Here is a 13,589-nt window from a genome sequence, read left to right as displayed (position 1 = left end):
GTGAGAAAGGGCTCTGGGCAGTAACCACAGCACAGCCTGGATGTAATACTGTCTTGAAAATTTCTCCACCAGACAGCTTAGCCTGTTCCTCTCGAATTCAGCTTCATGAGAGAGTGAGACATGGGTGAAACGCAGCAAGTTTCTTCAGATCCACACGATGGTCTCTAGCCCTGCTCCCTACAGTCCTCGCCCCCTTCTCAAGCCCAGGAGTCTGCATTGTGATTGGCCTTCTGGTCTCTCCAGCTCCCATCAGAATGGCCCCTCATGCTGCTCTGGTCACAGCGTGTTAGGGCTTTTCTAGCTTCGGCTCCCTGCTTTCCCACGTTCTTCTCACAAAGCACAGGGTCAGGCTTATCGCAGTGACAGCCCCGCTCTCCGGTACCGGTTCCTGTGTGGCTTTTCTTTTTTTTGTGACAAAGCTGTCAGAAAAAAGCAGCTTAGGGAGGGTGGCCTGAAGATGGCAGGAAAGTATGGTGGCAAGCGTGAGGTGGCTGGTCATACCGCCTTAAGTCAGGAAGATGGGGAGAGGGAGTGGAGGGGGGGGGGGGGGGAGAGTTGTTACATTCACTTTCTTTTCATTCACCTGGGGACCTCAGGCCATGAGCTGTTACCACCCACCTCCAGGGTGGGGTTAAAGCCCTCTAGGATCACACTTTACAGATATTCCCAGAGCTTTGCCTACTGGGCAGTTCTAAAAGTCCGGTGAAGCGGACAGTAGAGACTAACAGTGACAGGAGAGAGAGGACACTACCCATCCTTACCCGGGGCAGGAAGTGTGACTCCAACTGCTGTGAACCAGCTGGTGTGAACAGGCCCACCTGGGTTCTTCGGGTTCCATTTTGTTTATATGGAGTGGGGACACCCTCTCTGGAACCCAGCAAAGCGCTGCAAGCCACCGTGCTTACAGGATGAGCAGAGTGTGGGAAGTGGGGCCCCCTGTCAGAAATGGGTGTGTGGCTTGAGGTTCATTGGTAGTCTTATGGGGCACTGGCCATTGGGTATCAGCCAGGAGATGCAGCATGTTGCCAGATCTCTGTTTTCTAAGACCAAAGCCTAGGTTTACATGTGAAATCTTCCAGCTTTTAAAAGTTGGCAAATAATTTAAAAATTAAAAAAAAAAAAAAAAAAAAACACTTGCAGGCCAAACAAAACATCTGTGGGCTGCTGCCTATTTTTGACCTCCAGCCCAGACCAATTAATGGATAGCTGTCTTCTGTGTGTCCCTTTCCGGCGGTGGGAAGCCTCCGGAAGTCTCTAGGATTGACTGCTAGTGAGGTGGTGAGGTGAGGGAGAGAAAGGCCACTCTGGCTTGGCTTTGGCCTGTCAGCCATTTGTACAATAAATATTTATCAGATGGGCTGTATTCAAAGCCCTTCTGTTCCTCCAGCTTCCTGCCTGGCACTTCAGGGAGAGACCTGTCTTGCTTTTGCTGACAGACTTGAAGGTTCCATGTTTGTGAGTAGCTAGGATGGAGGCAGCTGGAAGAGTCTCAGGGAGTGTGAGGGGTAACCTGGGCTGGCCAGGTCTCTGGCCCTTAAAGCCCTTTGGGAACCCACACGGGGAAGCAGAAAGCCCCAGGGTAGGCACGCTCTTCAATCAGGAAAGTGCTGGAATGGAGCATAGGGAGCCCGCCATGTTCCCTGCAAGTCATGGAAGGTTGTATCAGGAGCGGAGGAAGGAATCTCTGAGAAGGGGACAACATTCCACACTGCATGTGGTGGGCTGTACCTTGTGTGTGTGTTTCATTTTTTAATTACTTAATTTTATATTAAAATTTTTTCATGTAATGTTTTGAACTTATTCTTTCTTCTCCCCCAACTCTTCCCAGATCCTCACCCTAACCCCTCTACCCATTGACTTCATGTTCTTTCTCTCTCTTAAAAAAATAAGACGAACTTCCCTTAAAAAAACTGAAAATCAAAACACACACACACACACACACACACACACACACACACACACACACACACGAAACAACCATGGAGTCCCTTTTATATTGGCCAGCTGTTCCTGGGCCTGAGGCCTGCCTTGGAGTGTAATCCATATACCCAGTGACTCTCCACTGGAGAAAATGGATTTTTCCTTTCCCAGCAGGTATCAGTTGTAAATAGCTTCTTGGTTAGGGGTGGGACCTTGGGTCCACTTTCCTTTCCCAGGGCTGGGATTTTGGTTTGAACTTGGGCAGGTCTTGTGTGTGTTGCCACGGTCTCTGGGTTCATATGCGCATCAGTTCTTTGGTGTCTGGAAGATGCTGTTTCCCTGGCATCCTCCACCACCTCTGGCTCTTAAAATCTTCTGCATAGATCCCTGAGCCTTGAAGGGATGGGATGGGTTTGATGAAGACACCCCAGTAAGGACTGAGTACTCCCAAGTCTCTCACTCCCTGCACATTGTCCATCTGTCCGTCTGTGCCCTGTGTCTTACAGTTGCTAGTTAGGTGGACCCATCAGCGTTACCCAGAATGCTCTGTACTTAGAGGTACCTTAGGTTTCTGGGCCTTTCTTCTCATCTTCCACCTCTTCCCCCCACCCTTTGGGGTGTGTGTGTGTTTTATGTGTGTGTGTGTATGTGTGTATGTATGTACACATATGTGCATGTGTGCCTGTGCCTCTTGCATGTGTGCACACTTATGTGTGGAAGCCAGAGGTCAGCCTCAAGCATCATTCCTTAGATGTCTTCCACCTTTTGTTTGAGACAGGGTCCCTCACTAGCTTGGAACCTGCTAAGTAGGCCAGGCTGGATGGCTGGGGAGTCTCCGAGATCTGCCTGCCTCTGTCTCCCTAATGCTTCTATGCCAAGTGTGAGCAGTTGTTGGGTCTTTTTGTTTGTTTGTCTTGTTGTTTTAACCATGGGCTCTAGGGACCGAACTTGGGTCCTCGTGCTTGAATGGCAAGCACCTCATCTACCAAACCCTCTCACCAGCCCATCATGGTGTGTTTTATTCTGTTTTGTTTTGACAGACTCCTAGCAGCTAATGTGAGTTATTTGAACTCTCTGGCTTCCAAACTTGGCTTCTTGATGGACAGGAAAGCTCACTCTGGCTGGCTTAGAATGAGAGGCCGGGCTCGAGGTGTCCATGGCCAGAGTGACCACAGAAACTCATGGCTTCTTACGATGTTTAAGAACTGCTGTACCAAATAACTCTTGTCCTAGGTGGTCTTGAAACTGCAGCATTTGAACAACCAAAGATCTTGTAGGGTAGGCTTGTGCATCCATGGAAGAAGCTCTGTGGGTCAGCAGGGGACACCTCATGATGATTGGCAGCACGGCGCCCAGTCCCTGACCATCCATCCCTCAGAGAACTCCTCAGAGAATAGCCCCCTCACACTACTCTAGGACACACCTTTCACTCCAGATCACTAGAGGGTCAATGCTGGCTCTTTGCAGAGTTGGCTGGGGAGTGAGCAAGAAGGGACACTGGTGACCTAATCTGTTGATTGTCCTGTGCCTTTAAAACAGCTTCTCATTGACCTGCCAACAGAATTTGGGGGAGTCTTTCTTTTAGGCCCCCACATTGAGGTGTAATTGACAAATCGTCAATGGCACGCATTTAAAATGTACAATGTGGTGAATTTTATGTTCGTCTACACACCCGAAGCCATTGTAGCGATCAAGATACCGAATTGCTCCAAGACGCCTTCAGTGTAATGTCATCCTTCTGTGCCTTGCTGCCTGCCAGGTGGCCTATGCCCTGTCGCCATGCATTAGCTTGCATCTCCTGAAATTTTGTATGAGTTGAGCCACGTGGTACACACACTGTCTGGTTTCTTTCCCCTAGCATACTTTTTAGATTTGGCCACATTTTATGTGTTGAGTGGTGAATTCCTTTCTATGGCTGGGTGACATTTCATTACAAAGTTACAAAGGGATGAGTTGGGGCCGGAGATCCAGCTCACTGGTTAAGAGCTCATGCAGCTCTTCAGGAGGACAGAGGTTTGGTTCCCAGCACCCATGTAGGACAACCCATAACCTTCTGTACCCCCAGCTTCAGGGAATCTGATGCCCATTCATAGTCTCTGTGGACACTGTGCTCGTGTGTACATAACCACACACAGACACAGACATACACATAATTAAAAATAAAATAGAATCTTTAAAAAAATGGATGTTGACAGTTGGGGACTTCAAAATTTTTATTTTATTTGAGTTTAGAGGTGTTTTACTTCCATTTTAAAAGAGTTTACTATAGGCGTGTTTATTTTTTATTTTCTGAAAGTGTACTTTGAAAAAACCAAATATTTGTTTAGCATTTATTTGTTCCCATGTTTTCACTCAGTCAAATCACCGAGGGAATGTGTTCATTGTACGCTGTGTTTCTTATATGCCAGGCTGGGTGGCACTTTCTGGCCAGCGGAAGTTATATGCATCCCAGCTGGTAGCCGATTGGCTCATGAAACCCTATCAATGGTGACATCATCTGTGTGATGTAGACTCCTAGAGTTCACACATGATCCATCGTCACTGTCAGTCTGCTGAGATCTTGCTCCTGACTCTGTCCCTCGTCTGACCTTTCCTTACTGCCCTGTAGGACACCCCCTGGACATGCCGTCCATGCGCTGGGTTCGTGCATGCTAGGCGTGTGCTCTGCCACTGAACTTCATCTCCCCAACCCTCACCCACGCCTTTACTTTTTAAAACTTTGAGACGGGGTCTCACTAAGTTGCCTGGGCTGACTCTAGACTTTCAATCATCATGCCTCAGCCTCCCGAGAGGCTGTCTGGTATTACAAGCCTGTACCAATGGGCCTGGTAAAAGGTGAGAATTTCAAAGTGTGGCAGAACTTGGCAAGCCTGTGAAGGGTATTGTGTCCCTTTCAGCCTGATCTCATAGCTGCTTATACCATTAAAAAAAGAAATTATCCCCAGATGCTGGTGTTTCTAGAACACTCCCACATCTCCTGATCTTGTTTGAGGAATGACCCTGAAATTCAAGAGTGGCTGCTTAGCCCCACCCTTGGGTAGTATTTTCTAGAATGTGAGTGAAAAGGAAACTTGTGGCAATTTACACCAGTGTACATTGCACAGGTGAGGAAGGGCCTGTGTGAGAAGTCTCTCAAATGGCCTCCTCTTACTAATGAGGAAACTTCCTGGCAGATGGGAGACCTTGCTTAAAGTGTCTGCCAAGTAGCAAGGAGAGAAACCTGGTTTAGAACCCAGGTCCCAGGCCTCAGCCCCATGTTCCCATGTCTGCCTACAGACCAACAGCATCACACGGCTGGGTTCCTGTTCACTGTTCATAGTTTAACTCCGCTGTCCTTTGCCATCGCAACCTCGGGATGACCGTGCGCCTCTCAGCTTTATGATCTTCTGTTGGAAAGAGAAGCCCTTGTCCCACCGAATTAATGCATTTAAGCTACTTTATTTATGAGTACTTGGCCTGATACTTGCTTCTGTGGAACGGCTACTCCAAGTTATCTCTTTAAGGTGATGAGGTAGGGAAAGCTTAGTTCCAAAAGAGCCTGAAACAAAACAGGATTGTTGGTGGCCCTTGATCTCATGCAAAGGAAGTTGGGAAGACAGGCGCTAAGTGCTTTGCACATAGTAGGCACTTTATAATAGAGACAGACCTGATAACCAAACTCTTCCTACAACAGGTGAACAGAACAGCCAGCTGGTCAGTGATGGTAAAGTTGGAAGGTCCTTCATGGCTCAGGCTAGAGGGGTCAGTCCAGTCCAGGGAGAGCCAGTGTTTGGGGCCCCTTCCCATGCAGTGTCTGTCTTTGTGTGTGCAGAGGGCACCTTCCTTAAAGAAGCAGGCGCTTCCATGGCAGGGGGTGGGAGGCAGGCATGGCCCTGTTTCCTCTTCAGGAAAAGCCAGCAGCCTCCCCCTTAAGGGGTATGGGGACAGCTGGGTTAGAATTTGGTGACAAGTTCCTCCATTCTGTCTCCATCCAGCCCAGGTAGCAGAACACTGCAAAATGGGGGGCGCTGGGGTGCTTCAAGGGGCCATACCTGCCACCCCACTTGTCTTAGGTGGAGTTTGGAGGAAGTCCTTTGGTAGGAAGAAAGGAGGGCATCTTCCTTTTACCCCCGCCCCCACCCCGTTTCTTCCCAGCCTGTGAGGTTCTCTCAGCTGGTGTTTAACAGGCCCTTCCACTGTTACCCACAACCCCGGCCTTGTGGTGCATCGGGTTCCAGAGGCTGTTCTTTGGGCCTAGGCCAAGCAGCTGGCATTCCTGAAAGAGACACTGCAATGATAAAAGGTCTCTAGCAGGGTGCATGGGGGTGAGGGATACCTTGCAAAGGGGGCCTCTGCCTCTCTGTGGCATTGCTTCGGTGTATGTGATTCTTGAAGGGGCGCCTGATGGGTTTCAGGTCATAGCTTTCTGGAGTAAAGGAAAGCATCACAGCGCCCTCTGAACTGTCTTTGGTAGACGTCCAGTCATGGCCTCATTTTCCTCATGAAGAAACGATAAACATGGTGATGCTGAAACACCCTCTGCTCCAAAGTCCACGGTTCCTGAGCTTTGGAGCATCCCACAGGGTCCTTTACGCTCAGTCTCACACCCAGGGCAGATCCCACCAAAGCCAGCCATGGCTGTGAGCTTCCCTGACCCACCTCGTCAATTCAGGAGCCTGGATTTGGGGCTAGCCACTGTGCAGCCCTGTTCACCCTTCGGGTGTGAGGTAGCCTCAGCTCCAGGAAGCAGATAGGACTAGTTTGGTTCCACACACACAGGCTGATGGACAGCTTTTGCTGCTGGTACTGCTGCTGCACTTTGATGGACAGCTTTTGCTGCTGGTACTGCTGCTGCACTTTGATGGACAGCTTTTGCTGCTGGTACTGCTGCTGCACTTTGGTTTTCTTTGGGTTTTTTCTTTTGCCTTGCAGGAGTAGTGGAAGTCATGAAGCTTCCCTGTCAGCATGTTGCTCCACGTGTAGTGTACCTTTCTGTAGGTGTCTCTCTCTTGGTCCTCCTTGGCTCTGCTGTTAGGGTGATTCCTCCCTGTCTCGGTCCCTGAGTGGCAGACTCAGCAGGAGGAAGCTAAAGTAGTCTCTCTCCCTGGTGCTTAGAATGCCAGAAAGTTCTAGAGAGTCACTAGAGACCAGTTGAACCAGTTGCTTTTGGACCAAATGACCCACACTTAGAGACTAGTGCATCCGTGGGCGGCATAGCCTGAGGGAAAACACTTAGCGCTCCTCCTAGGGAAGGCCTGCCCCTTGTGCCTGTCACTCTAGGGTGCCGCTGCAGAGGTCTGTGCTTTCTAGGCTGTTGAATCTGAGGCTGATACACTGGCCAGTTGATGAGACTAGTTGGGTAGATGGATTGCAAGGCCCTGTGTAACCATCCCGACAGGAACGGAGATATCTAAAGAGACATTTGTGCCTCTTCCCTTTTGTGGGAGGCCTAGTAGATCTTTCCTAGTGAGATCTGAGCCTGCTCTACACAGCAGGGCTGCATTAGGGGATGGATTGACCATGTGCGTGGTTACCAGGTGTCTGGGATGGTCTACACTTGGCTGTGTAGGAAGGTCTTTTGCTCCACCCCTTGGTATTTCTATAAATAGCTCTTTAGAAGAGACAGAAGGGGCTGGTGTGTTTTGACCCAGGCCCTCCTGAGGCTATTCTGTGTTTTGTTGTTGTTTTTTTTAAATCTGCCTCTCTCCCCTCTATATTTCTATCTAAACATTTCTTACTTTCCACTACTCAAGAGTACCCTGAGGGGAAAATGTGGGAGCGGGTCTCCCACAACTTTTGGCGATCAGGATATTGTTACAACAGACCCCAAGGAATTGGCATTTCCCAGAGGTCTCAGGCTGGGAGAAGGAAGAGGCTGAAGCCTGGTGCCAACCAGAGGAGGAAGAGTTGTCACACTGTTGTGACTGCTGGCCAGAACACCTTGTTGGAGAGACTGGAGTCGACAGTAGATCAGTGACAGGTGGGGCCACACCCTGAGCAGGGCTTGTAACTGTGCATGTATCTCGTCCGCTGTTTAAACCTAAACCTCATGTCAGGTCCTTGAAGATGGACCGGGGAAGGGGCATCACTGGACATCTTCATCTGTTCCTCTTCCCAGTGTGGCCACACTGAAGAAATCTTTTTCTGTGTTCACTACTCACATCTCTTGGGTTGGCTGTGTGACTGGGTATCTGAGTCTAGCTTGTCAGGACTGCCAGGGCCCAGGCTTTGACCTCACTTCCTCTACTAGCTTGTCTAATGTCTACCTGCACCTCAGTCACAGGTGACTTTGTCTGCCTGCCATGGCAAGCAACATACAAGAGAATTGCCGCCTCCAGCGCTTCCCTGCTACTGTTTCCCTGCTCTGCCTAGATGACCAGCACCCATGCCTATTGTAGAGTATTATTTTAAGATGTGTTACATTTGTTTATGCTGTGGAGTATTTGTTTAATGATGCAAAGGTGTGTTGCATTCTTTTATGTTGCATGTGTTTAACTCTGTGAAGTTGTGTTCCTGTGCCTGTCTAAAACACCTGATTGGTCTAATAAAGAACTGAACGGCCAATAGCAAGGCAGGAGAAAAATAGGAGGGGATGGCAGGCAGAGAGGATATGTAGGAAGAGAAATCTAGGAGGAAAAGATTGAGGAGCAAGAAAAGGAGGAAAGGAGGGTGTCAGGGGCCAGCCACCCAAATACACAGCAAGCCACAGAGTAAGAAATAAAGAAAGGTATATAGAATAGAGAAAGACAAAAGCCCAGAGGCAAAAGGCAGATGGGATAATTTAAGAAAAGCTGGCTAGAAACAAGCCAAGCTAAGGCCCGGCATTCATAAGAAAGAATAAGACCTAGTGTGATTTATTTTGGAGCTGGGTAGCAGGCCACTGAAAGAGCAAAGAAATAACCAGCTGCATGTGTCTGTCACTCCTCTGCTGTTTTAGACCAGCTGCTTGTTGAGGGAACATTTCTGGTGGCAGCCTGTGTTGTATGTCTGGATTTTTTTGGACTTGACTGGCTACAAGGTAGCCTGAGGTCTGTGTGTGTCTCCTATATCTCCTAAGACATGGAGTGTAGCCTGCTGCTGATACAGAGTTTTAGTGATATGGCTGTGACATACTTCTGATGTGACCTATTAGATCACCCTTTCTAGGCACAGGAGAAGATCTCCTGAGTCTCACACCAGGAGCTCCTGGCCTAGATGGGCAGGAAGTTGGCTCACACAAGGCCATGAGGGCTATCTTAAATGGTGGAGGTAGTAGGAATTTTAAGATTTGAGAAGGAGGGTGGAGGGAGGCCACTGGGCAGAAAGAACCACAAGATGGGATGCTGTGAAGGCCTCAGTGTGGAATGGGCAGTTCTGGAAAGAATGGATGGAGTGTTCTGGAGCCAAGGGAGGGAGCCTTGCCTTGAAGTTACTCTGCTTTTCATAGTGGCTGCTTCAGGAACTCAGGCTTTGACTAAGAAGCTGTTTAGCCAGCTTACATGGGATGGCATGGTCATCTTTCTTCCTACAGGTTGTTCATCTGGCTGGCTGAAGGCTTCTGAGTTTGGACCTCCTATCTTCCTGCCTGGAGGGATGCTGTCAGAGGTCAGATTGCCCCAGCAAACCATAGCCTTTTCATTAGGTACAATTGGAAGTCTGTTCCCTTAGACAGAAAGGAATGCCTGTTGTCCATGTAACTCTGCTTGTGCCTGTAAAGCTTGGGCTACACAGGACCTTGATTTTTTTTTTCTCACATTTAGGATGGAAACTACTCTTGAACAGCTTGATCAAAAAAAAAAAAAAAAAAAAAAAAAAAAAAAAAAAGCGTGTAGGTTGAATGCTGGCAATGAGGTCCCTCAGTCACCACATTGCCTATAGGTGAAAGTCTCCCCTTCCTGAACTTCGTAGGACTTAACTTCGTGTAGAAATCAATCATTTCCAGGGCTGGAGAGATTTGAGTTCACATTCCATCCCCCATATTAGGTGGCTTGCAGTCTGTAGCTCCAGTTCCAAGGGACTCAGTGCCCTCTCCTTGCAGACACTTGCACATGTGTGGTACACACTGCGGACAGACAAATAAGAAACCATAAAGAAATTGATTAGTTCTCTCCCCTTCCTTATTTCCAGCTCCCCAGCTCATTTCCCATTTCTATAGCCAAATGAGGGTTTGAGAAACAGAAAGGTGGTCATGTAGCTCAGTGGTAGATGCCTGCCTAGCATGCACGAGGCTCAGTGTTCCATTTCCATTGTTAGCAAAGGTTGACCCCTGGGCTGACTGGAGCTGAGTGGGAGAGCACATGCATGAGGCACTGGGGCAAAGGACGGAGACTCCCAAAGACTTCTGGGCCTCTTCATAAAGTAGAGTGTGTGTGGCTCAGTGGGCAGAGTGCTTGCTTGGCATGTGTGAAGCCATGAAAGAAGGGTGAAAAAGGGAACTTCCCCTTCCCAGCTGTGTTGTTTGTATGTTGCTAAGAGTGGTATACAACAGGCACGGAGGGAGCCCTTGTCCCTGGCCACCCTTTGTGTGTCACTGCGTGACACAGCACACACTTGTTCCGTTACACTTGGGGACCCTGTCTTATCTCTCTGACTGATGACTCATAACCATGGAAGTCAAAACTGTGCAATTTACACAACACCTCATTTGCCCTCCCCTCCCCTCCTCTCCCCTCTCCTCCACCCCCTCCCTCCCCTCGTACCCCTGCTCTCTAAGTCACAAATATCCACCTTACATTTTTCTCTTTAGTCCTTGGGAACCGTGAAGTTAGCTTTGCTAGAACTAGGTAGACAGTTGGCCGCCATCTTCCTGTGAGACTCTTCTTTGGATGGATGGAAGGAAGGATAAAAGGAATGAAGGAAGGAAGGAAGGAAGGAAGGAAGGAAGGATGGATGGATGGATGGATGGATGGATGGATGGAATCAATCCAACCCCTGAGCATGTAGCTTGCCCACTCAGAAGTGATTCCTGTCTTGACTCAGGTAACCAACCCCCAGGGAGATGGGAGGCTGTGGAACTGGGAAAGGAGGTGTGTGAGAGGAGGTTTAGCCCATTACTGGTTTCTGCTTTATGGGAGAAAGTATGTGTGTAGGGTGACGGGGGATGACGGAACTGAATGACTGAGAACCTGCCAAAAGAATGGCTTGTTTGGTAAAGTGAGTTAACATTGAAGTTCATTGGCAGAGGAGACTTGAGAAATGGCCCTCATCGTGGGGAAGTAGCCGTCAGTGTCCTACCCTGGCTTTGAAGAGAGGGAAGACAGGTCGTTCAGTGGAAAGCCCACCAGGGTTTGAGATCCTCTATCAATGGCTAGATTCCTCGGCTCTTCTGTTTCTTATAGGGTTCCACTTTGGAGGCTGGCACACTCCTTTCTCTGAATAACCACTTTCGTGTCTGTTTTCTCGTGGTCATAAGAAGCAGCGATCTTTGTGTTGTCTAGGCCTTAGGCTGGCGCTTCATTTTATCTTGTCAAGCTGACAATGCCAATTAGCCCATTTCCCAGAGGGCATTTTGGAAGCTGTGTGTCCTGGGGTTGGTCTGAGCAGAGCTGAGCTGCCCAGAGGGAGGCCTGAGTCATGTAGGATGAGGAGGGTCTGACAAGTGACCAGGAGACTCCACTTCTGACTCCCTCTGGTGCATGAGGGATGCTTTGGGGTCTTTGCTACAAGGAGGCTGTGTGAAAGGCTGGTGTAGTGCGCTCATTAGCCTAAGTCCGTCAGGTTGCCAAGGGCTGGAGCATCCTGGGTGCTCTGTGAGTTATCTCTTAAAAGACCAGTGGGCCATCTCAGTCCCATTCTGGAAGCAAGTGCAGGCAGCTGAGTTTTCCAACACAGCGAAATGGCCATGCCAATGGTTCCAGGGGCCTGGCAGCGTCCCTTTGGCTTGCAGTGAGCAGAATTAGTGTGGGTCTTAGCAGCATCCTCCATAGCTAGAAAGGTCTGCAGTCCTGACCACACTGAAGAGCTGCATACTTGTTGATATAGTGCTAGGAAAGAAAGCCAGCTTATAAAAACCATGAAGCAGGTCTCTGATGAATCACCTTTCCACCCACCCCCACCTCGTTCCCTATCCTCCTCCCTCCCACTCCTCCTCTTCTCCAAAATTCATCCTGCTTCTTCAGAGAGAAAGGGACAAGGAGCGCTTTCTCAGTGCCAGAGGAGGCCATCTGCTGACTCAAACACATGATTTAGCAGTCACAGAAAATGGGGTCTGAGTGTAGTGCTGAGGTGAGACAGTGGGTCCTGCTTTCCCGATGTTCTTGGTAACTTTGGTGTCACCTAACACCAGATGGAGTTTTCACTTGAAAACAAGAATAAGGCCCCTATCCCAACACACTCAGGGCCCTTGTATTCCGTGAGAACTGCTAGGGCAGGGTCTGCTCTGAGATTCCCACTGTATCTGTTTGCCTCCACCCGTGCCCACCTGGAGGCTTGCCCTTAGCCCAGGGCTCTCCAGGGTAGTGGAGAAGAGAAGCATATACCTGGTGATGCTCATGTCTAGATTTCCCCGTGAGGCCAGGGTGCTGCTGAATGTTGTGCAGGGCACAGAAAGTGATAACACTCCTCTTCTCCTCATCCCACTGCTGCCAACGTCCATAGTGCCAACACAGGAGAAGCTGGCCTTACTCGGTTCACAGCTCGGTTCCATTGATCACACTCCTCTTGACCAGAAGGGCCACCCCCTGAGCCCGCCCCGAGGATACTCCGAGGGCCAGGGGATTGGTCTGTGTGTGAGGGTCAGCTCTCCCAAGAGAGCAAGGCTAAGTCCCAGGATTTCTGGGGCCGTCCTTTGCATAGAAGGAAAATTCGGATATGAGTACTTCAAAAGCCACACATGGCGAGGTCCCACATTGATTGCCATGGCTCCAAAGCCACACAAGAGCAGCGCAAAGAGCTGTCAAAGCCACCAGCACCTCTCCCCCCACCCCCACTCCAGTTATCTGAGCCAAACCTGAAGGCACTTAGCTTTGCTCTTTGGACCAGAAAGAAAAAAAAAAAGACAAAAATAAAACTCATATATAATACAAAACTCATGAAAAAGAAAAATGTAAGGATTTCTGTAGATCAGCGGAGCTCAGGGTCGTGGTGGGAATTACATTGTGCAGATGAATGGGTGTTCCAGACTGGCACAGGCATGACCTGGGAATTGTGTGGATAGGTGTGGTTTCCCCTGGAAAATCCAAAATGGGAAAGTGCCTTTTCCTTTTTATACCAAAACCTAGCAGGTGTTGGGAAAACAGTAAAGAGTAAACCAAGGTGATGTGGGTGATGGAGATTTGGCTGTGGGATGAATGTCCTAATCTTGACAACTTCATCAAATTACCAGGAGCATTTTGAGTCAATTCATGCTTCTTGTAGATTAACCCTGAAGGTTCAGAGGAAAGTCATTCTCTACACACCAAAGATAAGTCCTTGTGGAGTGGCTAAGGCTTGCTTGGGTCATGAAGCTGAGATCAGGGCGTGGGGGTGAGTCACACAGGCTGTGTGTGAACTTGGTGGGGGTGGAGGGGCATAGGAAAGTCTACCAGCCTCTCAGAAGAGGAAGGAACTGGTACTTGCAAGTTGACTGAGAAGAACAGAGGTGGAGTCAGTGTATTAGTCAGCTAGTGCTGTGTAACAATCCATGCCAATCCCCCAGCGGGCCACGGGGCAACAGATGCCAGTACTTCATGGCTCTCACAGAGGTACAGGGGAGCAGGAGGAAGTATCTGTGT

The 13,589-nt window shown here is 49.2% G+C and overlaps 1 protein-coding gene across 2 annotated transcripts in view; it reads left to right on the top strand.

Annotated features, from left to right (window-relative positions):
- Positions 1-13,589, top strand: part of Smad3 (SMAD family member 3) — a 116,891-nt gene that overhangs the window by 74,265 nt on the left and 29,037 nt on the right. Inside the window, exon 1 of one of the 2 annotated variants that reach the window (XM_036192542.1) lies at positions 9,433-9,483. The exons of the other annotated variant lie outside the window; for it this stretch is intronic. The gene's annotated coding sequence lies outside the window, so the exon portion shown is untranslated. Of the gene's footprint in view, positions 1-9,432; positions 9,484-13,589 lie in introns of those variants that run through there. 2 annotated transcript variants of the gene reach the window in all.

This window comes from Onychomys torridus, chromosome 7, assembly GCF_903995425.1.
Source record: "Onychomys torridus chromosome 7, mOncTor1.1, whole genome shotgun sequence".
Taxonomy (NCBI): Eukaryota; Metazoa; Chordata; class Mammalia; order Rodentia; family Cricetidae; genus Onychomys; species Onychomys torridus.
The sequence above is the reverse complement of the archived record's forward strand: the minus strand, read 5'-3'. Positions and strand labels throughout refer to the sequence as shown.